Raw genomic sequence first — 26,475 nt, forward strand, 5'->3', positions numbered from 1 at the left:
TGCACATTTCTATCCTCGTTTCCCTATATTACGGCGGTGGCAACGGGCCCTTAAGTGTACTCAGAAAGAGTCCAAAAGCTTAAACAAGACATGCTTCATAAAAAAAAAGTACTCTTTTCATGACTTGTCTAGATCAGACAGGACAGGTCCAGACTACGAACCCTTCCGAGCCACCTCCTCTCTAAAACACTTCCTGGGTGTGGAAATTGTCTCGATGTTTACATCTAGTTTGAGTTTTTGCCATTTAACTCTGTGACTTGATGAGGATTGCGTAACGAGAAGTGAACATTTCCTTAACTAAACCAAATGGTGTTCATGCAAAATCTCATGATGCTACAAGCAGGATTCGAACCTACACGGGGAAACCCCATTGGATTTCAAGTCCAACGCCTTAACCACTCGGCCATCGCAGCTGCGTGAGTATGATGTCACTGTTGTCGTATACGAGCCATGCGCTACTCATGTCAGGTCGAGACCTAAAAAATAAAGTAACGGAAGGACGGGGCACATACCAGCAGTGCCCTGTTGTCCTCACTTATTTCGCATACTTTCATACAATTAATAAAAATAGCAATATGCATCACTCAAAATGAGTGACAGGGCACAGATGAGCGGTAATCAACCACTGCACATTTCTACCCTCGTTTCCATATATTACGGCGGTGGCAACGGGCCCTTAAGTGTACTCAGAAAGAGTCCAAAAGCCTAAACAAGACACGCTTCATAAAAAAAATTACTCATTTCGTAACTTGTCTAGATCAGGCAGGATAGGTCCAGACTACAAACCCTTCCGAGCCACCTGCTCTCTAAAACACTTCCTAGGTGTGGAAATTGTTTCAATGTTTACATCTAGTTTGAGTTTTTGCCATTTAACTCTGTGACTTGATGAGGATTGCGTAACGAGAAGTGAACATTTCCTTAACTAAACCAAATGGTGTTCATGCAAAATCACACTACGCTGCAAGCAGGATTCGAACCTGCGCAGGGAAACCCCATTGGATTTCGAGTCCAACGCCTTAACCACTCGGCCATCGCAGCTGCATGAGTATGATGTCACTGTTGTCGTATACGAGCCATGCTCTGCTCATGTCAGGCGGAGACCAAAAAAATAAAGTAACGGAAGGACGGGGCACGTACCAGCAGTGCCCTGTTGTCCTCACTTATTTTGCATGCTTTCATACAATTAATAAAAATAGCAACATGCATCACTCAAAGTGAGTGAAAGGGCACAGATGAGTGGTAATCAATCACTGCATGTTTCTACCCACTTTTCCCTATATTACGGCGGTGGTAACAGGCCCTTAAGTGTACTAAGAAAGAGTCCAAAAGCCTAAACAAGACATGCATCATAAAAAAAAGTACTCTTTTCATGACTTGTCTAGATCAGGCAGGACAGGTCCAGACTACAAACCCTTCTGAGCCACCAGCTCTCTAAAACACTTCCTGGGTGTGGAAATTGTCTCAATGTTTACATCTAGTTTGAGTTTTTTCCATTTAACTCTGTAACTTGATGAGGATTGCGAACAAAAAGTGAACATTTCCTGAACTAAACCAAATGGTGTTCATGCAAAATCACACTACGCTGCAAGCAGGATTCGAACCTGCGCAGGGAAACCCCATTGGATTTCGAGTCCATCGCCTTAACCACTCGGCCATCGCAGCTGCATGAGTATGGTGTCACTGTTGTCGTATACGAGCCATACTCTGCTCATGTCAGGCCGAGACCAAAAAATAAAGTAACAGAAGGACGGGGCACGTACCAGCTGTGCCCTGTTGTCCTCACTTATTTTGCATGCTTTCATACAATTAATAAAAATAGCAACATGCATCACTCAAAGTGAGTGAAAAGGCACAGATGAGTGGTAATCAATCATTGCGCATTTCTACCCTCTTTTCCCTATATTACGGCAGTGGTAACGGGCCCTTAAGTGTACTAAGAAAGAGTCCAAAAGCCTAAACAAGACACGCTTCATAAAAAAATAATTACTCTTTTCATGACTTGTCTAGATCATGCAGGACAGGTCCAGACTACGAACCCTTCCGAGGCACCTGCTCTCTAAAACACTTCCTGGGTGTGGAAATTGTCTCAATGTTTACATCTAGTTTGAGTTTTTGCCGTTTAACTCTGTGACTTGATGAGGATTGCGTAACAAGAAGTAAACATTTACTTGACTAAACCAAATGGTGTTCATGCAAAATCTCATGACGCTGCAAGCAGGATTCGAACCTACGCGGGGAAACCCCATTGGATTTCAAGTCCAACGCCTTAACCACTCGGCCATCGCAGCTGCATCAGTATGATGTCACAGTTGTCATATACTAGCCATGCACTACTCACGTCAGGCCGAGACATAAAAAATAAAGTAACAGAAGGACGGGGCACGTACCAGCAGTGCCCTGTTGTCCTCACTCATTTTGCATGCTTTCATACAATTAATAAAAATAGCAATACGCATCACTCAAAGTGAGTGACAGGGCACCGATGAGCGGTAATCAATCACTGCACATTTCTATCCTCGTTTCCCTATATTACGGCGGTGGCAACGGCCCCTTAAGTGTACTCAGAAAGAGTCCAAAAGCTTAAACAAGACACGCTTCATAAAAAAAAGTACTCTTTTCATGACTTGTCTAGATCAGGCAGGACAGGTCCAGACTACAAACCCTTCCGAGCCACCAGCTCTCTAAAACACTTCCTAGGTGTGGAAATTGTTTCAATGTTTACATCTAGTTTGAGTTTTTGCCATTTAACTCTGTGACTTGATGAGGATTGCGTAACAAGAAGTAAACATTTACTTAACTAAACCAAATGGTGTTCATGCAAAATCTCATGACGCTGCAAGCAGGATTCGAACCTACGCGGGGAACCCCATTGGATTTCAAGTCCAACGCCTTAACCACTCGGCCATCGCAGCTGCGTAAGTATGATGTCACAGTTGTCGTATACGAGCCATGCACTACTCACGTCAGGCCGAGACATAAAAAATAAAGTAACAGAAGGACGGGGCACGTACCAGCTGTGCCCTGTTGTCCTCACTTATTTTGCATGCTTTCATACAATTAATAAAAATAGCAATACGCATCACTCAAAGTGAGTGACAGGGCACCGATGAGCGGTAATCAATCACTGCACATTTCTATCCTCGTTTCCCTATATTACGGCGGTGGCAACGGGCCCTTAAGTGTACTCAGAAAGAGTCCAAAAGCTTAAACAAGACACGCTTCATAAAAAAAAGTACTCTTTTCATGACTTGTCTAGATCACGTAGGACAGGTCCAGACTACGAACCCTTCCGAGGCCCCTGCTCTCTAAAACACTTCCTGGATGTGGAAATTGTCTCAATGTTTACATCTAGTTTGAGTTTTTGCAGTTTAACTCTGTGACTTGATGAGGATTGCGTAATGAGAAGTGAACATTTACTTAACTTAACCAAATGGTGTTCATGCAAAATCTCATGCCGCTGCAAGCAGGATTCGAACCTACGTGGGGAAACCCCATTGGATTTCAAGTCTAACACCTTAACCACTCGGCCATCGCAGCTGCGTGAGTATAATGTCACTGTTGTCGTATACAAGCCATGCGCTACTCATGTCAGGTCGAGACCTAAAAAATAAAGTAACGGAAGGACGGGGCACATACCAGCAGTGCCCTGTTGTCCTCACTTATTTCGCATACTTTCATACAATTAATAAAAATAGCAATATGCATCACTCAAAATGAGTGACAGGGCACAGATGAGCGGTAATCAATCACTGCACATTTCTAGCCTCGTTTCCATATATTACGGCGGTGGCAACGGGCCCTTAAGTGTACTCAGAAAGAGTCCAAAAGCCTAAACAAGACACGCTTCATAAAAAAAAATTACTCATTTCGTAACTTGTCTAGATCAGGCAGGATAGGTCCAGACTACAAACCTGTCCGAGCCACCTGCTCTCTAAAACACTTCCTAGGTGTGGAAATTGTTTCAATGTTTACATCTAGTTTGAGTTTTTGCCGTTTAACTCTGTGACTTGATGAGGATTGCGTAACAAGAAGTAAACATTTACTTAACTAAACCAAATGGTGTTCATGCAAAATCTCATGACGCTGCAAGCAGGATTCGAACCTACGCGGGGAAACCCCATTGGATTTCAAGTCCAACGCCTTAACCACTCGGCCATCGCAGCTGCGTGAGTATGATGTCACAGTTGTCGTATACGAGCCATGCACTACTCATGTCAGGCCGAGACATAAAAAATAAAGTAACAGAAGGACGGGACACGTACCAGCAGTGCCCTGTTGTCCTCACTTATTTGGCATGCTTTCATACAATTAATAAAAATAGCAATACGCATCACTCAAAGTGAGTGACAGGGCACCGATGAGCGGTAATCAATCACTGCACATTTCTATCCTCGTTTCCCTATATTACGGCGGTGGCAACGGGCCCTTAAGTGTACTCAGAAAGAGTCCAAAAGCTTAAACAAGACACGCTTCATAAAAAAAGTACTCTTTTCATGACTTGTCTAGATCAGGCAGGACAGGTCCAGACTACGAACCCTTCCGAGCCACCTGCTCTCTAAAACACTTCCTGGGTGTGGAAATTGTCTCAATGTTTACATCTAGTTTGAGTTTTTGCCATTTAACTCTGTGACGTGATGAGGATTGCGTAACAAGAAGTGAACATTTCCTTAACTAAACCAAATGGTGTTCATGCAAAATCTCATGACGCTACAAGCAGGATTCGAACCTACGCGGGGAAACCCCATTGGATTTCAAGTCCAACGCCTTAACCACTCGGCCATCGCAGCTGCGTGAGTATCATGTCACAGTTGTCGTATACGAGCCATGCACTACTCACGTCAGGCCGAGACATAAAAAATAAAGTAACAGAAGGACGGGGCACGTACCAGCAGTGCCCTGTTGTCCTCACTTATTTTGCATGCTTTGATACAATTAATAAAAATAGCAATACGCATCACTCAAAGTGAGTGACAGGGCACCGATGAGCGGTAATCAATCACTGCACATTTCTATTCTCGTTTCCCTATATTACGGCGGTAGCAACGGGCCCTTAAGTGTACTCAGAAAGAGTCCAAAAGCTTAAACAAGACACGCTTCATAAAAAAAGTACTCTTTTCATGACTTGTCTAGATCAGGCAGGACAGGTCCAGACTACAAACCCTTCCGAGCCACCAGCTCTCTAAAACACTTCCTTGGTGTGGAAATTGTCTCAATGTTTACATCTAGTTTGAGTTTTTTCCATTTAACTCTGTGACTTGATGAGGATTGCGAACAAGAAGTGAACATTTCCTTAACTAAACCAAATGGTGTTCATGCAAAATCACACTACGCTGCAAGCAGGATTCGAACCTGCGCATGGAAACCCCATCGGATTTCGAGTCCAACGCCTTAATCACTCGGCCATCGCAGCTGCATGAGTATGATGTCACTGTTGTCGTATACGAGCCATACTCTGCTCATGTCAGGCCGAGACCAAAAAATAAAGTAACAGAAGGACGGGGCACGTACCAGCAGTGCCCTGTTGTCCTCACTTATTTGCATGCTTTCATACAATTAATAAAAATAGCAACATGCATCACTCAAAGTGAGTGAAAGGGCACAGATGAGTGGTAATCAATCATTGCGCATTTCTACCCTCTTTTCCCTATATTACAGCGGTGGTAACGGGCCCTTAAGTGTACTAAGAAAGAGTCCAAAAGCCTAAACAAGACACGCTTCATAAAAAAATATTTACTCTTTTCATGACTTGTCTAGATCATGCAGGACAGGTCCAGACTACGAACCCTTCCGAGGCACCTGCTCTCTAAAACACTTCCTGGGTGTGGAAATTGTCTCAATGTTTACATCTAGTTTGAGTTTTTGCCGTTTAACTCTGTGACTTGATGAGGATTGCCTAACAAGAAGTAAACATTTACTTAACTAAACCAAATGGTGTTCATGCAAAATCTCATGACGCTGCAAGCAGGATTCGAACCTACGTGGGGAAACCCCATTGGATTTCAAGTCCAACGCCTTAACCACTCGGCCATCGCAGCTGCGTGAGTATGAAGTCACTGTTGTCGTATACGAGCCCTGCGCTACTCATGTCAGGTCAAGACCTAAAAAATAAAGTAACGGAAGGACGGGGCACATACCAGCAGTGCCCTGTTGTCCTCACTTATTTCGCATACTTTCATACAATTAATAAAAATAGCAATACGCATCACTCAAAGTGAGTGACAGGGCACCGATGAGCGGTAATCAATCACTGCACATTTCTATCCTCGTTTCCCTATATTACGGCGGTGGCAACGGGCCCTTAAGTGTACTCAGAAAGAGTCCAAAAGCTTAAAGAAGACACGCTTCATAAAAAAAAGTACTCTTTTCATGACTTGTCTAGATCAGGCAGGACAGGTCCAGACTACAAACCCTTCTGAGCCACCAGCTCACTAAAACACTTCCTAGGTGTGGAAATTGTTTCAATGTTTACATTTAGTTTGAGTTTTTGCCGTTTAACTGTGTGACTTGAAGAGGTCTGCGTAACAAGAAGTAAACATTTACTTAACTAAACCAAATGGTGTTCATGCAAAATCTCATGACGCTGCAAGCAGGATTCGAACCTACACAGGGAAACCCCATTGGATTTCAAGTCCAACGCCTTAACCACTCGGCCATCGCAGCTGCGTGAGTATGATGTCACAGTTGTCGTATACGAGCCATGCACTACTCACGTCAGGCCGAGACATAAAAAATAAAGTAACAGAAGGACGGGACACGTACCAGCAGTGCCCTGTTGTCCTCACTTATTTGGCATGCTTTCATACAATTAATAAAAATAGCAATACGCATCACTCAAAGTGAGTGACAGGGCACCGATGAGCGGTAATCAATCACTGCACATTTCTATCCTCGTTTCCCTATATTACGGCGGTGGCAACGGGCCCTTAAGTGTACTCAGAAAGAGTCCAAAAGCTTAAACAAGACACGCTTCATAAAAAAAAGTACTCTTTTCATGACTTGTCTAGATCAGGCAGGACAGGTCCAGACTACGAACCCTTCCGAGCCACCTGCTCTCTAAAACACTTCCTGGGTGTGGAAATTGTCTCAATGTTTACATCTAGTTTGAGTTTTTGCCATTTAACTCTGTGACTTGATGAGGATTGCGTAACGAGAAGTGAACATTTCCTTAACTAAACCAAATGGTGTTCATGCAAAATCTCATGACGCTTCAAGCAGGATTCGAACCTACGCGGGGAAACCCCATTGGATTTCAAGTCCAACGCCTTAACCACTCGGCCATCGCAGCTGCGTGAGTATGATGTCACAGTTGTCGTATACGAGCCATGCACTACTCACGTCAGGCCGAGACATAAAAAATAAAGTAACAGAAGGACGGGGCACGTACCAGCAGTGCCCTGTTGTCCTCACTTATTTTGCATGCTTTGATACAATTAATAAAAATAGCAATACGCATCACTCAAAGTGAGTGACAGGGCACCGATGAGCGGTAATCAATCACTGCACATTTCTATCCTCGTTTCCCTATATTACGGCGGTGGCAACGGGCCCTTAAGTGTACTCAGAAAGAGTCCAAAAGCTTAAACAAGACACGCTTCATAAAAAAGTACTCTTTTCATGACTTGTCTAGATCAGGCAGGACAGGTCCAGACTACGAACCCTTCCGAGCCACCTGCTCTCTAAAACACTTCCTGATTGTGGAAATTGTCTCAATGTTTACATCTAGTATGAGTTTTTGCAGTTTAACTCTGTAACTTGATGAGGATTGCGAACAAGAAGTGAACATTTCCTTAACTAAACCAAATGGTGTTCATGCAAAATCACACTACACTGCAAGCAGGATTCGAACCTGCGCAGGGAAACCCCATTGGATTTCGAGTCCAACGCCTTAACCACTCGGCCATCGCAGCTGCATGAGTATGATGTCACTGTTGCCGTATACGAGCCATACTCTGCTCATGTCAGGCCGATACCAAAAAATAAAGTAACAGAAGGACGGGGCACGTACCAGCAGTGCCCTGTTGTCCTCACTTATTTTGCATGCTTTCATACAATTAATAAAAATAGCAACATGCATCACTCAAAGTGAGTGAAAAGGCACAGATGAGTGGTAATCAATCATTGCGCATTTCTACCCTCTTTTCCCTATATTACGGCGGTGGTAACGGGCCCTTAAGTGTACTAAGAAAGAGTCCAAAAGCCTAAACAAGACACGCTTCATAAAAAAATAATTACTCTTTTCATGACTTGTCTAGATCATGCAGGACAGGTCCAGACTACGAACCCTTCCGAGCCACCTGCTCTCTAAAACACTTCCTGGGTGTGGAAATTGTCTCAATGTTTACATCTAGTTTGAGTTTTTGCCGTTTAACTCTGTGACTTGATGAGGATTGCGTAACAAGAAGTAAACATTTACTTAACTAAACCAAATGGTGTTCATGCAAAATCTCATGACGCTGCAAGCAGGTTTCGAACCTACGTGGGGAAACCCCATTGGATTTCAAGTCCAACGCCTTAACCACTCGGCCATCGCAGCTGCGTGAGTATGAAGTCACTGTTGTCGTATACGAGCCCTGCGCTACTCATGTCAGGTCAAGACCTAAAAAATAAAGTAACGGAAGGACGGGGCACATACCAGCAGTGCCCTGTTGTCCTCACTTATTTCGCATACTTTCATACAATTAATAAAAATAGCAATACGCATCACTCAAAGTGAGTGACAGGGCACCGATGAGCGGTAATCAATCACTGCACATTTCTATCCTCGTTTCCCTATATTACGGCGGTGGCAACGGGCCCTTAAGTGTACTCAGAAAGAGTCCAAAAGCTTAAAGAAGACACGCTTCATAAAAAAAAGTACTCTTTTCATGACTTGTCTAGATCAGGCAGGACAGGTCCAGACTACAAACCCTTCTGAGCCACCAGCTCACTAAAACACTTCCTAGGTGTGGAAATTGTTTCAATGTTTACATTTAGTTTGAGTTTTTGCCGTTTAACTGTGTGACTTGAAGAGGTCTGCGTAACAAGAAGTAAACATTTACTTAACTAAACCAAATGGTGTTCATGCAAAATCTCATGACGCTGCAAGCAGGATTCGAACCTACACAGGGAAACCCCATTGGATTTCAAGTCCAACGCCTTAACCACTCGGCCATCGCAGCTGCGTGAGTATGATGTCACAGTTGTCGTATACGAGCCATGCACTACTCACGTCAGGCCGAGACATAAAAAATAAAGTAACAGAAGGACGGGACACGTACCAGCAGTGCCCTGTTGTCCTCACTTATTTGGCATGCTTTCATACAATTAATAAAAATAGCAATACGCATCACTCAAAGTGAGTGACAGGGCACCGATGAGCGGTAATCAATCACTGCACATTTCTATCCTCGTTTCCCTATATTACGGCGGTGGCAACGGGCCCTTAAGTGTACTCAGAAAGAGTCCAAAAGCTTAAACAAGACACGCTTCATAAAAAAAAGTACTCTTTTCATGACTTGTCTAGATCAGGCAGGACAGGTCCAGACTACGAACCCTTCCGAGCCACCTGCTCTCTAAAACACTTCCTGGGTGTGGAAATTGTCTCAATGTTTACATCTAGTTTGAGTTTTTGCCATTTAACTCTGTGACTTGATGAGGATTGCGTAACGAGAAGTGAACATTTCCTTAACTAAACCAAATGGTGTTCATGCAAAATCTCATGACGCTTCAAGCAGGATTCGAACCTACGCGGGGAAACCCCATTGGATTTCAAGTCCAACGCCTTAACCACTCGGCCATCGCAGCTGCGTGAGTATGATGTCACAGTTGTCGTATACGAGCCATGCACTACTCACGTCAGGCCGAGACATAAAAAATAAAGTAACAGAAGGACGGGGCACGTACCAGCAGTGCCCTGTTGTCCTCACTTATTTTGCATGCTTTGATACAATTAATAAAAATAGCAATACGCATCACTCAAAGTGAGTGACAGGGCACCGATGAGCGGTAATCAATCACTGCACATTTCTATCCTCGTTTCCCTATATTACGGCGGTGGCAACGGGCCCTTAAGTGTACTCAGAAAGAGTCCAAAAGCTTAAACAAGACACGCTTCATAAAAAAAGTACTCTTTTCATGACTTGTCTAGATCAGGCAGGACAGGTCCAGACTACGAACCCTTCCGAGCCACCTGCTCTCTAAAACACTTCCTGATTGTGGAAATTGTCTCAATGTTTACATCTAGTATGAGTTTTTGCAGTTTAACTCTGTGACTTGATGAGGATTGCGTAATGAGAAGTGAACATTTACTTAACTAAAACAAATTGTGTTCATGCAAAATCTCATGCCGCTGCAAGCAGGATTCAAACCTATGCGGAGAAACCCCATTGGATTTCAAGTCCAACGCCTTAACCACTCGGCCATCGCAGCTGCGTGAGTATGATGTCACTGTTGTCGTATACGAGCCATGCGCTACTCATGTCAGGTCGAGACCTAAAAAATAAAGTAACGGAAGGACGGGGCACATACCAGCAGTGCCCTGTTGTCCTCACTTATTTCGCATACTTTCATACAATTAATAAAAATAGCAATATGCATCACTCAAAATGAGTGACAGGGCACAGATGAGCGGTAATCAATCACTGCACATTTCTACCCTCGTTTCTATATATTACGGCGGTGGCAACGGGCCCTTAAGTGTACTCAGAAAGAGTCCAAAAGCCTAAACAAGACACGCTTCATAAAAAAAATTACTCATTTCGTAACTTGTCTAGATCAGGCAGGATAGGTCCAGACTACAAACCCTTCCGAGCCACCTGCTCTCTAAAACACTTCCTAGGTGTGGAAATTGTTTTAATGTTTACATCTAGTTTGAGTTTTTGCCATTTAACTCTGTGACTTGATGAGGATTGCGTAACGAGAAGTGAACATTTCCTTAACTAAACCAAATGGTGTTCATGCAAAATCATACTACGCTGCAAGCAGGATTCGAACCTGCGCAGGGAAACCCCATTGGAGCTCGAGTCCAACGCCTTAACCACGCGGCCATCGCAGCTGCATGAGTATGATGTCACTGTTGTCGTATACGAGCCATGCTCTGCTCATGTCAGGCGGAGACCAAAAAAATAAAGTAACGGAAGGACGGGGCACGTACCAGCAGTGCCCTGTTGTCCTCGCTTATTTTGCATGCTTTCATACAATTAATAAAAATAGCAACATGCATCACTCAAAGTGAGTGAAAGGGCACAGATGAGTGGTAATCAATCACTGCATGTTTCTACCCACTTTTCCCTATATTACGGCGGTGGTAACAGGCCCTTATGTGTACTATGAAAGAGTCCAAAAGCCTAAACAAGACATGCATCATAAAAAAAAGTACTCTTTTCATGACTTGTCTAGATCAGGCAGGATAGGTCCAGACTACAAACCCTTCCGAGCCACCAGCTCTATAAAACACTTCCTGGGTGTGGAAATTGTCTCAATGTTTACATCTAGTTTGAGTTTTTTCCATTTACCTCTGTGACTTGATGAGGATTGCGAACAAGAAGTGAACATTTCCTTAACTAAACCAAATGGTGTTCATGCAAAATCACTCTACGCTGCAAGCAGGACGCGAACCTGCGCAGGGAAACCCCATTGGATTTCGAGTCCAACGCCTTAACCACTCGGCCATCGCAGCTGCATGAGTATGATGTCACTGTTGTCGTATACGAGCCATACTCTGCTCATGTCAGGCCGAGACCAAAAAATAAAGTAACAGAAGGACGGGGCACGTACCAGCAGTGCCCTGTTGTCCTCACTTATTTTGCATGCTTTCATACAATTAATAAAAATAGGAACATGCATCACTCAAAGTGAGTGAAAGGGCACAGATGAGTGGTAATCAATCATTGCGCATTTCTACCCTCTTTTCCCTATATTACAGCGGTGGTAACGGGCCCTTAAGTGTACTAAGAAAGAGTCCAAAAGCCTAAACAAGACACGCTTCATAAAAAAATAATTATTCTTTTCATGACTTGTCTAGATCATGCAGGACAGGTCCAGACTACGAACTCTTCCTAGGCACCTGCTCTCTAAAACACTTCCTGGGTGTGGAAATTGTCTCAATGTTTACATCTAGTTTGAGTTTTTGCCGTTTAACTCTGTGACTTGATGAGGATTGCGTAACAAGAAGTAAACATTTACTTAACTAAACCAAATGGTGTTCATGCAAAATCTCATGACGCTGCAAGCAGGATTCGAACCTACGCGGGGAAACCCCATTGGATTTCAAGTCCAACACCTTAACCACTCGGCCATCGCAGCTGCGTGAGTATGATGTCACAGTTGTCGTATACGAGCCATGCACTACTCACGTCAGGCCGAGACATAAAAAATAAAGAAACAGAAGGACGGGGCACGTACCAGCAGTGCCCTGTTGTCCTCACTTATTTTGCATGCTTTCAGACAATTAATAAAAATAGCAATACGCATCACTCAAAGTGAGTGACAGGGCACCGATGAGCGGTAATCAATCACTGCACATTTCTATCCTCGTTTCCCTATATTACGTCGGTGACAACGGGCCCTTAAGTGTACTCAGAAAGAGTCCAAAAGCTTAAACAAGACACGCTTCATAAAAAAATTACTCATTTCGTAACTTGTCTAGATCAGGCAGGATAGGTCCAGACTACAAACCCTTCCGAGCCACCTGCTCTCTAAAAAACTTCCTGAGTGTGGAAATTGTCTCAATGTTAACATCTAGTTTGAGTTTTTGCAGTTTAACTCTGTGACTTGATGAGGATTGCGTAATGAGAAGTGAACATTTACTTAACTAAACCAAATGGTGTTCATGCAAAATCTCATGCTGCTGCAAGCAGGATTCAAACCTACGCAGGGAAACCCCATTGGATTTCAAGTCCAACACCTTAACCACTCGGCCATCGCAGCTTCGTGAGTATGATGTCACTGTTGTCGTATACGAGCCATGCGCTACTCATGTCAGGTCGAGACCTAAAAAATGAAGTAACGGAAGGACGGGGCACATACCAGCAGTGCCCTGTTGTCCTCACTTATTTCGCATACTTTCATACAATTAATAAAAATAGCAATATGCATCACTCAAAATGAGTGACAGGGCACAGATGAGCGGTAATCAATCACTGCACATTTCTACCCTCGTTTCCATATATTACGGCGGTGGCAACGGGCCCTTAAGTGTACTCAGAAAGAGTCCAAAAGCCTAAACAAGACACGCTTCATAAAAAAAATTACTCATTTCGTAACTTGTCTAGATCAGGCAGGATAGGTCCAGACTACAAACCCTTCCGAGCCACCTGCTCTCTAAAACACTTCCTAGGTGTGGAAATTGTTTCAATGTTTACATCTAGTTTGAGTTTTTGCCGTTTAACTCTGTGACTTGATGAGGATTGCGTAACAAGAAGTAAACATTTACTTAACTAAACCAAATGGTGTTCATGCAAAATCTCATGACGCTGCAAGCAGGATTCGAACCTACGCGGGGAAACCCCATTGGATTTCAAGTCCAACGCCTTAACCTCTCGGCCATCGCAGCTGCGTTAGTATGATGTCACAGTTGTCGTATACGAGCCATGCACTACTCACGTCAGGCCGAGACATAAAAAATAAAGTAACAGAAGGACGGGACACGTACCAGCAGTGCCCTGTTGTCCTCACTTATTTGGCATGCTTTCATACAATTAATAAAAATAGCAATACGCATCACTCAAAGTGAGTGACAGGGCACCGATGAGCGGTAATCAATCACTGCACATTTCTATCCTCGTTTCCCTATATTACGGCGTTGGCAACGGGCCCTTAAGTGTACTCAGAAAGAGTCCAAAAGCTTAAACAAGACACGCTTCATAAAAAAAAGTACTCTTTTCATGACTTGTCTAGATCAGGCAGGACAGGTCCAGACTACGAACCCTTCCGAGCCACCTGCTCTCTAAAACACTCCCTGGGTGTGGAAATTGTCTCAATGTTTACATCTAGTTTGAGTTTTTGCCATTTAACTCTATGACTTGATGAGGATTGCGTAACGAGAAGTGAACATTTCCTTAACTAAACCAAATGGTGTTCATGCAAAATCTCATGACGCTACAAGCAGGATTCGAACCTACGCGGGGAAACCCCATTGGATTTCAAGTCCAACGCCTTAACCACTCGGCCATCGCAGCTGCGTGAGTATGATGTCACTGTTGTCGTATACGAGCCATGCGCTACTCATGTCAGGTCGAGACCTAAAAAATAAAGTAACGGAAGGACGGGGCACATACCAGCAGTGCCCTGTTGTCCTCACTTATTTCGCATACTTTCATACAATTAATAAAAATAGCAATATGCATCACTCAAAATGAGTGACAGGGCACAGATGAGCGGTAATCAATCACTGCACATTTCTACCCTCGTTTCTATATATTACGGCGGTGGCAACGGGCCCTTAAGTGTACTCAGAAAGAGTCCAAAAGCCTAAACAAGACACGCTTCATAAAAAAAATTACTCATTTCGTAACTTGTCTAGATCAGGCAGGATAGGTCCAGACTACAAACCCTTCCGAGCCACCTGCTCTCTAAAACACTTCCTAGGTGTGGAAATTGTTTTAATGTTTACATCTAGTTTGAGTTTTTGCCATTTAACTCTGTGACTTGATGAGGATTGCGTAACAAGAAGTGAACATTTCCTTAACTAAACCAAATGGTGTTCATGCAAAATCATACTACGCTGCAAGCAGGATTCGAACCTGCGCAGGGAAACCCCATTGGATTTCGAGTCCAACGCCTTAACCACTCGGCCATCGCAGCTGCATGAGTATGATGTCACTGTTGTCGTATACGAGCCATGCTCTGCTCATGTCAGGCGGAGACCAAAAAAATAAAGTAACGGAAGGACGGGGCACGTACCAGCAGTGCCCTGTTGTCCTCGCTTATTTTGCATGCTTTCATACAATTAATAAAAATAGCAACATGCATCACTCAAAGTGAGTGAAAGGGCACAGATGAGTGGTAATCAATCACTGCATGTTTCTACCCACTTTTCCCTATATTACGGCGGTGGTAACAGGCCCTTAAGTGTACTATGAAAGAGTCCAAAAGCCTAAACAAGACATGCATCATAAAAAAAAGTACTCTTTTCATGACTTGTCTAGATCAGGCAGGACAGGTCCAGACTACAAACCCTTCCGAGCCACCAGCTCTCTAAAACACTTCCTGGGTGTGGAAATTGTCTCAATGTTTACATCTAGTTTGAGTTTTTTCCATTTAACTCTGTGACTTGATGAGGATTGCGAACAAGAAGTGAACATTTCCTTAACTAAACCAAATGGTGTTCATGCAAAATCACACTACGCTGCAAGCAGGATTCGGACCTGCGCAGGGAAACCCCATTGGATTTCGAGTCCAACGCCTTAACCACTCGGCCATCGCAGCTGCATGAGTATGATGTCACTGTTGTCGTATACGAGCCATACTCTGCTCATGTCAGGCCGAGACCAAAAAATAAAGTAACAGAAGGACGGGGCACGTACCAGCAGTGCCCTGTTGTCCTCACTTATTTTGCATGCTTTCATACAATTAATAAAAATAGCAACATGCATCACTCAAAGTGAGTGAAAGGGCACAGATGAGTGGTAATCAATCATTGCGCATTTCTACCCTCTTTTCCCTATATTACAGCGGTGGTAACGGGCCCTTAAGTGTACTAAGAAAGAGTCCAAAAGCCTAAACAAGACACGCTTCATAAAAAAATAATTACTCTTTTCATGACTTGTCTAGATCATGCAGGACAGGTCCAGAATACGAACTCTTCCGAGGCACCTGCTCTCTAAAACACTTCCTGGGTGTGGAAATTGTCTCAATGTTTACATCTAGTTTGAGTTTTTGCCGTTTAACTCTGTGACTTGATGAGGATTGCGTAACAAGAAGTAAACATTTACTTAACTAAACCAAATGGTGTTCATGCAAAATCTCATGACGCTGCAAGCAGGATTCGAACCTACGCGGGGAAACCCCATTGGATTTCAAGTCTAACGCCTTAACCACTCGGCCATCGCAGCTGCGTGAGTAGGATGTCACAGTTGTCGTATACAAGCCATGCACTACTCACGTCAGGCCGAGACATAAAAAATAAAGTAACAGAAGGACAGGGCACGTACCAGCAGTGCCCTGTTGTCCTCACTTATTTTGCATGCTTTCAGACAATTAATAAAAATAGCAATACGCATCACTCAAAGTGAGTGACAGGGCACCGATGAGAGGTAATCAATCACTGCACATTTCTATCCTCGTTTCCCTATATTACGGCGGTGGCAACGGGCCCTTAAGTGTACTCAGAAAGAGTCCAAAAGCTTAAACAAGACACGCTTCATAAAAAAAGTACTCTTTTCATGACTTGTCTAGATCAGGCAGGACAGGTCCAGACTACGAACCCTTCCGAGCCACCTGCTCTCTAAAACACTTCCTAGGTGTGGAAATTGTCTCAATGTTTACATCTAGTTTGAGTTTTTGCAGTTTAACTCTGTGACTTGATGAGGATTGCGTAATGAGAAGTGAACATTTACTTAACTAAACCAAATGGTGTTCATGCAAAATCTCATGCCGCTGCAAGCAGGATTCAAACCTACGCAGGGAAACCCCATTGGATTTCAAGTCCAACACCTTAACCACTCGGCCAGCGCAGCTGCGTGAGTATGATGTCACTGTTGTCGTATACGAGCCATGCGCTACTCATGTCAGGTCGAGACCTAAAAAATAAAGTAACGGAAGGACGAGGCACATACCAGCAGTGCCCTGTTGTCCTCACTTATTTCGCATACTTTCATACAATTAATAAAAATAGCAATATGCATCACTCAAAATGAGTGACAGGGCACAGATGAGCGGTAATCAACCACTGCACATTTCTACCCTCGTTTCCATATATTACGGCGGTGGCAACGGGCCCTTAAGTGTACTCAGAAAGAGTCCTAAAGCCTAAACAAGACACGCTTCATAAAAAAAATTACTCATTTCGTAACTTGTCTAGATCAGGCAGGATAGGTCCAGACTACAAACCCTTCCGAGCCACCTGCTCTCTAAAACACTTCCTAGGTGTGGAAATTGTTTCAATGTTTACATCTAGTTTGAGTTTTTGCCATTTAACTCTGTGACTTGATGAGGATTGCGAAACGAGAAGTGAACATTTCCTTAACTAAACCAAATGGTGTTCATGCAAAATCACACTACGCTGCAAGCTGGATTCAAACCTGCGCAGGGAAACCCCATTGGATTTCGAGTCCAATGCCTTAACCACTCGGCCATCGCAGCTGCATGAGTATGATGTCACTGTTGTCGTATACGAGCCATGCTCTGCTCATGTCAGGCGGAGACCAAAAAAATAAAGTAACGGAAGGACGGGGCACGTACCAGCAGTGCCCTGTTGTCCTCACTTATTTTGCATGCTTTCATACAATTAATAAAAATAGCAACATGCATCACTCAAAGTGAGTGAAAGGGCACAGATGAGTGGTAATCAATCACTGCATGTTTCTACCCACTTTTCCCTATATTACGGCGGTGGCAACAGGCCCTTAAGTGTACTAAGAAAGAGTCCAAAAGCCTAAACAAGACATGCATCATAAAAAAAAAGTACTCTTTTCATGACTTGTCGAGATCAGGCAGGACAGGTCCAGACTACAAACCCTTCTGAGCCACCAGCTCTCTAAAACACTTCCTGGGTGTGGAAATTGTCTCAATGTTTACATCTAGTTTGAGTTTTTTCCATTTAACTCTGTAACTTGATGAGGATTGCGAACAAGAAGTGAACATTTCCTTAACTAAACCAAATGGTGTTCATGCAAAATCACACTACACTGCAAGCAGGATTCGAACCTGCGCAGGGAAACCCCATTGGATTTCGAGTCCAACGCCTTAACCACTCGGCCATCGCAGCTGCATGAGTATGATGTCACTGTTGCCGTATACGAGCCATACTCTGCTCATGTCAGGCCGATACCAAAAAATAAAGTAACAGAAGGACGGGGCACGTACCAGCAGTGCCCTGTTGTCCTCACTTATTTTGCATGCTTTCATACAATTAATAAAAATAGCAACATGCATCACTCAAAGTGAGTGAAAAGGCACAGATGAGTGGTAATCAATCATTGCGCATTTCTACCCTCTTTTCCCTATATTACGGCGGTGGTAACGGGCCCTTAAGTGTACTAAGAAAGAGTCCAAAAGCCTAAACAAGACACGCTTCATAAAAAAATAATTACTCTTTTCATGACTTGTCTAGATCATGCAGGACAGGTCCAGACTACGAACCCTTCCGAGCCACCTGCTCTCTAAAACACTTCCTGGGTGTGGAAATTGTCTCAATGTTTACATCTAGTTTGAGTTTTTGCCGTTTAACTCTGTGACTTGATGAGGATTGCGTAACAAGAAGTAAACATTTACTTAACTAAACCAAATGGTGTTCATGCAAAATCTCATGACGCTGCAAGCAGGTTTCGAACCTACGTGGGGAAACCCCATTGGATTTCAAGTCCAACGCCTTAACCACTCGGCCATCGCAGCTGCGTGAGTATGAAGTCACTGTTGTCGTATACGAGCCCTGCGCTACTCATGTCAGGTCAAGACCTAAAAAATAAAGTAACGGAAGGACGGGGCACATACCAGCAGTGCCCTGTTGTCCTCACTTATTTCGCATATTTTCATACAATTAATAAAAATAGCAATACGCATCACTCAAAGTGAGTGACAGGGCACCGATGAGCGGTAATCAATCACTGCACATTTCTATCCTCGTTTCCCTATATTACGGCGGTGGCAACGGGCCCTTAAGTGTACTCAGAAAGAGTCCAAAAGCTTAAAGAAGACACGCTTCATAAAAAAAAGTACTCTTTTCATGACTTGTCTAGATCAGGCAGTACAGGTCCAGACTACAAACCCTTCTGAGCCACCAGCTCACTAAAACACTTCCTAGGTGTGGAAATTGTTTCAATGTTTACATTTAGTTTGAGTTTTTGCCGTTTAACTGTGTGACTTGAAGAGGTCTGCGTAACAAGAAGTAAACATTTACTTAACTAAACCAAATGGTGTTCATGCAAAATCTCATGACGCTGCAAGCAGGATTCGAACCTACACAGGGAAACCCCATTGGATTTCAAGTCCAACGCCTTAACCACTCGGCCATCGCAGCTGCGTGAGTATGATGTCACAGTTGTCGTATACGAGCCATGCACTACTCACGTCAGGCCGAGACATAAAAAATAAAGTAACAGAAGGACGGGACACGTACCAGCAGTGCCCTGTTGTCCTCACTTATTTGGCATGCTTTCATACAATTAATAAAAATAGCAATACGCATCACTCAAAGTGAGTGACAGGGCACCGATGAGCGGTAATCAATCACTGCACATTTCTATCCTCGTTTCCCTATATTACGGCGGTGGCAACGGGCCCTTAAGTGTACTCAGAAAGAGTCCAAAAGCTTAAACAAGACACGCTTCATAAAAAAAAGTACTCTTTTCATGACTTGTCTAGATCAGGCAGGACAGGTCCAGACTACGAACCCTTCCGAGCCACCTGCTCTCTAAAACACTTCCTGGGTGTGGAAATTGTCTCAATGTTTACATCTAGTTTGAGTTTTTGCCATTTAACTCTGTGACTTGATGAGGATTGCGTAACGAGAAGTGAACATTTCCTTAACTAAACCAAATGGTGTTCATGCAAAATCTCATGACGCTTCAAGCAGGATTCGAACCTACGCGGGGAAACCCCATTGGATTTCAAGTCCAACGCCTTAACCACTCGGCCATCGCAGCTGCGTGAGTATGATGTCACAGTTGTCGTATACGAGCCATGCACTACTCACGTCAGGCCGAGACATAAAAAATAAAGTAACAGAAGGACGGGGCACGTACCAGCAGTGCCCTGTTGTCCTCACTTATTTTGCATGCTTTGATACAATTAATAAAAATAGCAATACGCATCACTCAAAGTGAGTGACAGGGCACCGATGAGCGGTAATCAATCACTGCACATTTCTATCCTCGTTTCCCTATATTACGGCGGTGGCAACGGGCCCTTAAGTGTACTCAGAAAGAGTCCAAAAGCTTAAACAAGACACGCTTCATAAAAAAAGTACTCTTTTCATGACTTGTCTAGATCAGGCAGGACAGGTCCAGACTACGAACCCTTCCGAGCCACCTGCTCTCTAAAACACTTCCTGATTGTGGAAATTGTCTCAATGTTTACATCTAGTATGAGTTTTTGCAGTTTAACTCTGTGACTTGATGAGGATTGCGTAATGAGAAGTGAACATTTACTTAACTAAAACAAATTGTGTTCATGCAAAATCTCATGCCACTGCAAGCAGGATTCAAACCTACGCGGAGAAACCCCATTGGATTTCAAGTCCAACGCCTTAACCACTCGGCCACCGCAGCTGCGTGAGTATGATGTCACTGTTGTCGTATACGAGCCATGCGCTACTCATGTCAGGTCGAGACCTAAAAAATAAAGTAACGGAAGGACGGGGCACATACCAGCAGTGCCCTGTTGTCCTCACTTATTTCGCATACTTTCATACAATTAATAAAAATAGCAATATGCATCACTCAAAATGAGTGACAGGGCACAGATGAGCGGTAATCAATCACTGCACATTTCTACCCTCGTTTCTATATATTACGGCGGTGGCAACGGGCCCTTAAGTGTACTCAGAAAGAGTCCAAAAGCCTAAACAAGACACGCTTCATACAAAAAATTACTCATTTCGTAACTTGTCTAGATCAGGCAGGATAGGTCCAGACTACAAACCCTTCCGAGCCACCTGCTCTCTAAAACACTTCCTAGGTGTGGAAATTGTTTTAATGTTTACATCTAGTTTGAGTTTTTGCCATTTAACTCTGTGACTTGATGAGGATTGTGTAACGAGAAGTGAACATTTCCTTAACTAAACCAAATGGTGTTCATGCAAAATCATACTACGCTGCAAGCAGGATTCGAACCTGCGCAGGGAAACCCCATTGGAGTTCGAGTCCAACGACTTAACCACGCGGCCATCGCAGCTGCATGAGTATGATGTCACTGTTGTCGTATACGAGCCATGCTCTGCTCATGTCAGGCGGAGACCAAAAAAATAAAGTAACGGAAGGACGGGGCACGTACCAGCAGTGCCCTGTTGTCCTCGCTTATTTTGCATGCTTTCATACAATTAATAAAAATAGCAACATGCATCACTCAAAGTGAGTGAAAGGGCACAGATGAGTGGTAATCAATCACTGCATGTTTCTACCCACTTTTCCCTATATTACGGCGGTGGTAACAGGCCCTTATGTGTACTATGAAAGAGTCCAAAAGCCTAAACAAGACATGCATCATAAAAAAAAGTACTCTTTTCATGACTTGTCTAGATCAGGCAGGATAGGTCCAGACTACAAACCCTTCCGAGCCACCAGCTCTATAAAACACTTCCTGGGTGTGGAAATTGTCTCAATGTTTACATCTAGTTTGAGTTTTTTCCATTTACCTCTGTGACTTGATGAGGATTGCGAACAAGAAGTGAACATTTCCTTAACTAAACCAAATGGTGTTCATGCAAAATCACTCTACGCTGCAAGCAGGACGCGAACCTGCGCAGGGAAACCCCATTGGATTTCGAGTCCAACGCCTTAACCACTCGGCCATCGCAGCTGCACGAGTATGATGTCACTGTTGTCGTATACGAGCCATACTCTGCTCATGTCAGGCCGAGACCAAAAAATAAAGTAACAGAAGGACGGGGCACGTACCAGCAGTGCCCTGTTGTCCTCACTTATTTTGCATGCTTTCATACAATTAATAAAAATAGGAACATGCATCACTCAAAGTGAGTGAAAGGGCACAGATGAGTGGTAATCAATCATTGCGCATTTCTACCCTCTTTTCCCTATATTACAGCGGTGGTAACGGGCCCTTAAGTGTACTAAGAAAGAGTCCAAAAGCCTAAACAAGACACGCTTCATAAAAAAATAATTACTCTTTTCATGACTTGTCTAGATCATGCAGGACAGGTCCAGACTACGAACTCTTCCTAGGCACCTGCTCTCTAAAACACTTCCTGGGTGTGGAAATTGTCTCAATGTTTACATCTAGTTTGAGTTTTTGCCGTTTAACTCTGTGACTTGATGAGGATTGCGTAACAAGAAGTAAACATTTACTTAACTAAACCAAATGGTGTTCATGCAAAATCTCATGACGCTGCAAGCAGGATTCGAACCTACGCGGGGAAACCCCATTGGATTTCAAGTCCAACACCTTAACCACTCGGCCATCGCAGCTGCGTGAGTATGATGTCACAGTTGTCGTATACGAGCCATGCACTACTCACGTCAGGCCGAGACATAAAAAATAAAGAAACAGAAGGACGGGGCACGTACCAGCAGTGCCCTGTTGTCCTCACTTATTTTGCATGCTTTCAGACAATTAATAAAAATAGCAATACGCATCACTCAAAGTGAGTGACAGGGCACCGATGAGCGGTAATCAATCACTGCACATTTCTATCCTCGTTTCCCTATATTACGTCGGTGACAACGGGCCCTTAAGTGTACTCAGAAAGAGTCCAAAAGCTTAAACAAGACACGCTTCATAAAAAAATTACTCATTTCGTAACTTGTCTAGATCAGGCAGGATAGGTCCAGACTACAAACCCTTCCGAGCCACCTGCTCTCTAAAAAACTTCCTGAGTGTGGAAATTGTCTCAATGTTAACATCTAGTTTGAGTTTTTGCAGTTTAACTCTGTGACTTGATGAGGATTGCGTAATGAGAAGTGAACATTTACTTAACTAAACCAAATGGTGTTCATGCAAAATCTCATGCTGCTGCAAGCAGGATTCAAACCTACGCAGGGAAACCCCATTGGATTTCAAGTCCAACACCTTAACCACTCGGCCATCGCAGCTTCGTGAGTATGATGTCACTGTTGTCGTATACGAGCCATGCGCTACTCATGTCAGGTCGAGACCTAAAAAATGAAGTAACGGAAGGACGGGGCACATACCAGCAGTGCCCTGTTGTCCTCACTTATTTCGCATACTTTCATACAATTAATAAAAATAGCAATATGCATCACTCAAAATGAGTGACAGGGCACAGATGAGCGGTAATCAATCACTGCACATTTCTACCCTCGTTTCCATATATTACGGCGGTGGCAACGGGCCCTTAAGTGTACTCAGAAAGAGTCCAAAAGCCTAAACAAGACACGCTTCATAAAAAAAAATTACTCATTTCGTAACTTGTCTAGATCAGGCAGGATAGGTCCAGACTACAAACCCTTCCGAGCCACCTGCTCTCTAAAACACTTCCTAGGTGTGGAAATTGTTTCAATGTTTACATCTAGTTTGAGTTTTTGCCGTTTAACTCTGTGACTTGATGAGGATTGCGTAACAAGAAGTAAACATTTACTTAACTAAACCAAATGGTGTTCATGCAAAATCTCATGACGCTGCAAGCAGGATTCGAACCTACGCGGGGAAACCCCATTGGATTTCAAGTCCAACGCCTTATCCTCTCGGCCATCGCAGCTGCGTTAGTATGATGTCACAGTTGTCGTATACGAGCCATGCACTACTCACGTCAGGCCGAGACATAAAAAATAAAGTAACAGAAGGACGGGACACGTACCAGCAGTGCCCTGTTGTCCTCACTTATTTGGCATGCTTTCATACAATTAATAAAAATAGCAATACGCATCACTCAAAGTGAGTGACAGGGCACCGATGAGCGGTAATCAATCACTGCACATTTCTATCCTCGTTTCCCTATATTACGGCGTTGGCAACGGGCCCTTAAGTGTACTCAGAAAGAGTCCAAAAGCTTAAACAAGACACGCTTCATAAAAAAAGTACTCTTTTCATGACTTGTCTAGATCAGGCAGGACAGGTCCAGACTACGAACCCTTCCGAGCCACCTGCTCTCTAAAACACTCCCTGGGTGTGGAAATTGTCTCAATGTTTACATCTAGTTTGAGTTTTTGCCATTTAACTCTATGACTTGATGAGGATTGCGTAACGAGAAGTGAACATTTCCTTAACTAAACCAAATGGTGTTCATGCAAAATCTCATGACGCTACAAGCAGGATTCGAACCTACGCGGGGAAACCCCATTGGATTTCAAGTCCAACGCCTTAACCACTCGGCCATCGCAGCTGCGTGAGTATGATGTCACTGTTGTCGTATACGAGCCATGCGCTACTCATGTCAGGTCGAGACCTAAAAAATAAAGTAACGGAAGGACGGGGCACATACCAGCAGTGCCCTGTTGTCCTCACTTATTTCGCATACTTTCATACAATTAATAAAAATAGCAATATGCATCACTCAAAATGAGTGACAGGGCACAGATGAGCGGTAATCAATCACTGCACATTTCTACCCTCGTTTCTATATATTACGGCGGTGGCAACGGGCCCTTAAGTGTACTCAGAAAGAGTCCAAAAGCCTAAACAAGACACGCTTCATAAAAAAAATTACTCATTTCGTAACTTGTCTAGATCAGGCAGGATAGGTCCAGACTACAAACCCTTCCGAGCCACCTGCTCTCTAAAACACTTCCTAGGTGTGGAAATTGTTTTAATGTTTACATCTAGTTTGAGTTTTTGCCATTTAACTCTGTGACTTGATGAGGATTGCGTAACGAGAAGTGAACATTTCCTTAACTAAACCAAATGGTGTTCATGCAAAATCATACTACGCTGCAAGCAGGATTCGAACCTGCGCAGGGAAACCCCATTGGATTTCGAGTCCAACGCCTTAACCACTCGGCCATCGCAGCTGCATGAGTATGATGTCACTGTTGTCGTATACGAGCCATGCTCTGCTCATGTCAGGCGGAGACCAAAAAAATAAAGTAACGGAAGGACGGGGCACGTACCAGCAGTGCCCTGTTGTCCTCGCTTATTTTGCATGCTTTCATACAATTAATAAAAATAGCAACATGCATCACTCAAAGTGAGTGAAAGGGCACAGATGAGTGGTAATCAATCACTGCATGTTTCTACCCACTTTTCCCTATATTACGGCGGTGGTAACAGGCCCTTAAGTGTACTATGAAAGAGTCCAAAAGCCTAAACAAGACATGCATCATAAAAAAAAGTACTCTTTTCATGACTTGTCTAGATCAGGCAGGACAGGTCCAGACTACAAACCCTTCCGAGCCACCAGCTCTCTAAAACACTTCCTGGGTGTGGAAATTGTCTCAATGTTTACATCTAGTTTGAGTTTTTTCCATTTAACTCTGTGACTTGATGAGGATTGCGAACAAGAAGTGAACATTTCCTTAACTAAACCAAATGGTGTTCATGCAAAATCACACTACGCTGCAAGCAGGATTCGGACCTGCGCAGGGAAACCCCATTGGATTTCGAGTCCAACGCCTTAACCACTCGGCCATCGCAGCTGCATGAGTATGATGTCACTGTTGTCGTATACGAGCCATACTCTGCTCATGTCAGGCCGAGACCAAAAAATAAAGTAACAGAAGGACGGGGCACGTACCAGCAGTGCCCTGTTGTCCTCACTTATTTTGCATGCTTTCATACAATTAATAAAAATAGCAACATGCATCACTCAAAGTGAGTGAAAGGGCACAGATGAGTGGTAATCAATCATTGCGCATTTCTACCCTCTTTTCCCTATATTACAGCGGTGGTAACGGGCCCTTAAGTGTACTAAGAAAGAGTCCAAAAGCCTAAACAAGACACGCTTCATAAAAAAATAATTACTATTTTCATGACTTGTCTAGATCATGCAGGACAGGTCCAGACTACGAACCCTTCCGAGGCACCTGCTCTCTAAAACACTTCCTGGGTGTGGAAATTGTCTCAATGTTTACATCTAGTTTGAGTTTTTGCCGTTTAACTCTGTGACTTGATGAGGATTGCGTAACAAGAAGTAAACATTTACTTAACTAAACCAAATGGTGTTCATGCAAAATCTCATGACGCTGCAAGCAGGATTCGAACCTACGCGGGGAAACCCCATTGGATTTCAAGTCCAACGCCTTAACCACTCGGCCATCGCAGCTGCGTGAGTATGATGTCACAGTTGTCGTATACGAGCCATGCACTACTCACGTCAGGCCGAGACATAAAAAATAAAGTAACAGAAGGACGGGACACGTACCAGCAGTGCCCTGTTGTCCTCACTTATTTGGCATGCTTTCATACAATTAATAAAAATAGCAATACGCATCACTCAAAGTGAGTGACAGGGCACCGATGAGCGGTAATCAATCACTGCACATTTCTATCCTCGTTTCCCTATATTACGGCGGTGGCAACGGGCCCTTAAGTGTACTCAGAAAGAGTCCAAAAGCTTAAACAAGACATGCTTCATAAAAAAAAAGTACTCTTTTCATGACTTGTCTAGATCAGACAGGACAGGTCCAGACTACGAACCCTTCCGAGCCACCTCCTCTCTAAAACACTTCCTGGGTGTGGAAATTGTCTCGATGTTTACATCTAGTTTGA

General features: G+C 43.6%; 38 non-coding genes across 38 annotated transcripts; all 38 read right to left on the minus strand.

The window, feature by feature from the left end:
* Positions 1-331: 331 nt before the first annotated feature.
* On the minus strand, positions 332-413 carry TRNAS-UGA (transfer RNA serine (anticodon UGA)). Its single transcript has one exon. It is a non-coding gene; the product is annotated as a tRNA-Ser (tRNA).
* A 543-nt stretch (positions 414-956) lies between these two features.
* On the minus strand, positions 957-1,038 carry TRNAS-CGA (transfer RNA serine (anticodon CGA)). The gene has a single exon. It is a non-coding gene; the product is annotated as a tRNA-Ser (tRNA).
* Positions 1,039-1,580: 542 nt separating this feature from the next.
* Positions 1,581-1,662, minus strand: TRNAS-CGA (transfer RNA serine (anticodon CGA)). Its single transcript has one exon. It is a non-coding gene; the product is annotated as a tRNA-Ser (tRNA).
* A 544-nt stretch (positions 1,663-2,206) lies between these two features.
* Positions 2,207-2,288, minus strand: TRNAS-UGA (transfer RNA serine (anticodon UGA)). Its single transcript has one exon. It is a non-coding gene; the product is annotated as a tRNA-Ser (tRNA).
* A 543-nt stretch (positions 2,289-2,831) lies between these two features.
* TRNAS-UGA (transfer RNA serine (anticodon UGA)) lies at positions 2,832-2,912 on the minus strand. The gene has a single exon. It is a non-coding gene; the product is annotated as a tRNA-Ser (tRNA).
* A 1,169-nt stretch (positions 2,913-4,081) lies between these two features.
* On the minus strand, positions 4,082-4,163 carry TRNAS-UGA (transfer RNA serine (anticodon UGA)). The gene has a single exon. It is a non-coding gene; the product is annotated as a tRNA-Ser (tRNA).
* A 542-nt stretch (positions 4,164-4,705) lies between these two features.
* On the minus strand, positions 4,706-4,787 carry TRNAS-UGA (transfer RNA serine (anticodon UGA)). Its single transcript has one exon. It is a non-coding gene; the product is annotated as a tRNA-Ser (tRNA).
* Positions 4,788-5,328: 541 nt separating this feature from the next.
* On the minus strand, positions 5,329-5,410 carry TRNAS-CGA (transfer RNA serine (anticodon CGA)). Its single transcript has one exon. It is a non-coding gene; the product is annotated as a tRNA-Ser (tRNA).
* A 543-nt stretch (positions 5,411-5,953) lies between these two features.
* TRNAS-UGA (transfer RNA serine (anticodon UGA)) lies at positions 5,954-6,035 on the minus strand. The gene has a single exon. It is a non-coding gene; the product is annotated as a tRNA-Ser (tRNA).
* Positions 6,036-6,578: 543 nt separating this feature from the next.
* TRNAS-UGA (transfer RNA serine (anticodon UGA)) lies at positions 6,579-6,660 on the minus strand. The gene has a single exon. It is a non-coding gene; the product is annotated as a tRNA-Ser (tRNA).
* A 543-nt stretch (positions 6,661-7,203) lies between these two features.
* Positions 7,204-7,285, minus strand: TRNAS-UGA (transfer RNA serine (anticodon UGA)). Its single transcript has one exon. It is a non-coding gene; the product is annotated as a tRNA-Ser (tRNA).
* A 540-nt stretch (positions 7,286-7,825) lies between these two features.
* TRNAS-CGA (transfer RNA serine (anticodon CGA)) lies at positions 7,826-7,907 on the minus strand. The gene has a single exon. It is a non-coding gene; the product is annotated as a tRNA-Ser (tRNA).
* Positions 7,908-8,451: 544 nt separating this feature from the next.
* TRNAS-UGA (transfer RNA serine (anticodon UGA)) lies at positions 8,452-8,533 on the minus strand. The gene has a single exon. It is a non-coding gene; the product is annotated as a tRNA-Ser (tRNA).
* Positions 8,534-9,076: 543 nt separating this feature from the next.
* On the minus strand, positions 9,077-9,158 carry TRNAS-UGA (transfer RNA serine (anticodon UGA)). The gene has a single exon. It is a non-coding gene; the product is annotated as a tRNA-Ser (tRNA).
* Positions 9,159-9,701: 543 nt separating this feature from the next.
* Positions 9,702-9,783, minus strand: TRNAS-UGA (transfer RNA serine (anticodon UGA)). Its single transcript has one exon. It is a non-coding gene; the product is annotated as a tRNA-Ser (tRNA).
* Positions 9,784-10,950: 1,167 nt separating this feature from the next.
* On the minus strand, positions 10,951-11,032 carry TRNAS-CGA (transfer RNA serine (anticodon CGA)). Its single transcript has one exon. It is a non-coding gene; the product is annotated as a tRNA-Ser (tRNA).
* Positions 11,033-11,574: 542 nt separating this feature from the next.
* On the minus strand, positions 11,575-11,656 carry TRNAS-CGA (transfer RNA serine (anticodon CGA)). Its single transcript has one exon. It is a non-coding gene; the product is annotated as a tRNA-Ser (tRNA).
* A 544-nt stretch (positions 11,657-12,200) lies between these two features.
* On the minus strand, positions 12,201-12,282 carry TRNAS-UGA (transfer RNA serine (anticodon UGA)). The gene has a single exon. It is a non-coding gene; the product is annotated as a tRNA-Ser (tRNA).
* Positions 12,283-12,824: 542 nt separating this feature from the next.
* TRNAS-UGA (transfer RNA serine (anticodon UGA)) lies at positions 12,825-12,906 on the minus strand. Its single transcript has one exon. It is a non-coding gene; the product is annotated as a tRNA-Ser (tRNA).
* Positions 12,907-13,449: 543 nt separating this feature from the next.
* Positions 13,450-13,531, minus strand: TRNAS-UGA (transfer RNA serine (anticodon UGA)). The gene has a single exon. It is a non-coding gene; the product is annotated as a tRNA-Ser (tRNA).
* Positions 13,532-14,074: 543 nt separating this feature from the next.
* TRNAS-UGA (transfer RNA serine (anticodon UGA)) lies at positions 14,075-14,156 on the minus strand. Its single transcript has one exon. It is a non-coding gene; the product is annotated as a tRNA-Ser (tRNA).
* Positions 14,157-14,699: 543 nt separating this feature from the next.
* Positions 14,700-14,781, minus strand: TRNAS-CGA (transfer RNA serine (anticodon CGA)). Its single transcript has one exon. It is a non-coding gene; the product is annotated as a tRNA-Ser (tRNA).
* Positions 14,782-15,323: 542 nt separating this feature from the next.
* Positions 15,324-15,405, minus strand: TRNAS-CGA (transfer RNA serine (anticodon CGA)). The gene has a single exon. It is a non-coding gene; the product is annotated as a tRNA-Ser (tRNA).
* A 544-nt stretch (positions 15,406-15,949) lies between these two features.
* TRNAS-UGA (transfer RNA serine (anticodon UGA)) lies at positions 15,950-16,031 on the minus strand. The gene has a single exon. It is a non-coding gene; the product is annotated as a tRNA-Ser (tRNA).
* A 1,167-nt stretch (positions 16,032-17,198) lies between these two features.
* TRNAS-CGA (transfer RNA serine (anticodon CGA)) lies at positions 17,199-17,280 on the minus strand. The gene has a single exon. It is a non-coding gene; the product is annotated as a tRNA-Ser (tRNA).
* A 543-nt stretch (positions 17,281-17,823) lies between these two features.
* TRNAS-CGA (transfer RNA serine (anticodon CGA)) lies at positions 17,824-17,905 on the minus strand. Its single transcript has one exon. It is a non-coding gene; the product is annotated as a tRNA-Ser (tRNA).
* Positions 17,906-18,449: 544 nt separating this feature from the next.
* TRNAS-UGA (transfer RNA serine (anticodon UGA)) lies at positions 18,450-18,531 on the minus strand. The gene has a single exon. It is a non-coding gene; the product is annotated as a tRNA-Ser (tRNA).
* A 543-nt stretch (positions 18,532-19,074) lies between these two features.
* Positions 19,075-19,156, minus strand: TRNAS-UGA (transfer RNA serine (anticodon UGA)). The gene has a single exon. It is a non-coding gene; the product is annotated as a tRNA-Ser (tRNA).
* A 543-nt stretch (positions 19,157-19,699) lies between these two features.
* On the minus strand, positions 19,700-19,781 carry TRNAS-UGA (transfer RNA serine (anticodon UGA)). Its single transcript has one exon. It is a non-coding gene; the product is annotated as a tRNA-Ser (tRNA).
* A 1,167-nt stretch (positions 19,782-20,948) lies between these two features.
* Positions 20,949-21,030, minus strand: TRNAS-CGA (transfer RNA serine (anticodon CGA)). The gene has a single exon. It is a non-coding gene; the product is annotated as a tRNA-Ser (tRNA).
* Positions 21,031-21,572: 542 nt separating this feature from the next.
* TRNAS-CGA (transfer RNA serine (anticodon CGA)) lies at positions 21,573-21,654 on the minus strand. The gene has a single exon. It is a non-coding gene; the product is annotated as a tRNA-Ser (tRNA).
* Positions 21,655-22,198: 544 nt separating this feature from the next.
* On the minus strand, positions 22,199-22,280 carry TRNAS-UGA (transfer RNA serine (anticodon UGA)). The gene has a single exon. It is a non-coding gene; the product is annotated as a tRNA-Ser (tRNA).
* Positions 22,281-22,822: 542 nt separating this feature from the next.
* Positions 22,823-22,904, minus strand: TRNAS-UGA (transfer RNA serine (anticodon UGA)). The gene has a single exon. It is a non-coding gene; the product is annotated as a tRNA-Ser (tRNA).
* A 544-nt stretch (positions 22,905-23,448) lies between these two features.
* TRNAS-UGA (transfer RNA serine (anticodon UGA)) lies at positions 23,449-23,530 on the minus strand. The gene has a single exon. It is a non-coding gene; the product is annotated as a tRNA-Ser (tRNA).
* A 542-nt stretch (positions 23,531-24,072) lies between these two features.
* On the minus strand, positions 24,073-24,154 carry TRNAS-UGA (transfer RNA serine (anticodon UGA)). Its single transcript has one exon. It is a non-coding gene; the product is annotated as a tRNA-Ser (tRNA).
* Positions 24,155-24,697: 543 nt separating this feature from the next.
* Positions 24,698-24,779, minus strand: TRNAS-CGA (transfer RNA serine (anticodon CGA)). The gene has a single exon. It is a non-coding gene; the product is annotated as a tRNA-Ser (tRNA).
* A 542-nt stretch (positions 24,780-25,321) lies between these two features.
* On the minus strand, positions 25,322-25,403 carry TRNAS-CGA (transfer RNA serine (anticodon CGA)). The gene has a single exon. It is a non-coding gene; the product is annotated as a tRNA-Ser (tRNA).
* Positions 25,404-25,947: 544 nt separating this feature from the next.
* On the minus strand, positions 25,948-26,029 carry TRNAS-UGA (transfer RNA serine (anticodon UGA)). Its single transcript has one exon. It is a non-coding gene; the product is annotated as a tRNA-Ser (tRNA).
* Between the last annotated feature and the right edge of the window lie 446 nt (positions 26,030-26,475).

Source organism: Lissotriton vulgaris, chromosome 11 (assembly GCF_964263255.1).
Source record: "Lissotriton vulgaris chromosome 11, aLisVul1.2, whole genome shotgun sequence".
NCBI lineage: Eukaryota > Metazoa > Chordata > Amphibia > Caudata > Salamandridae > Lissotriton > Lissotriton vulgaris.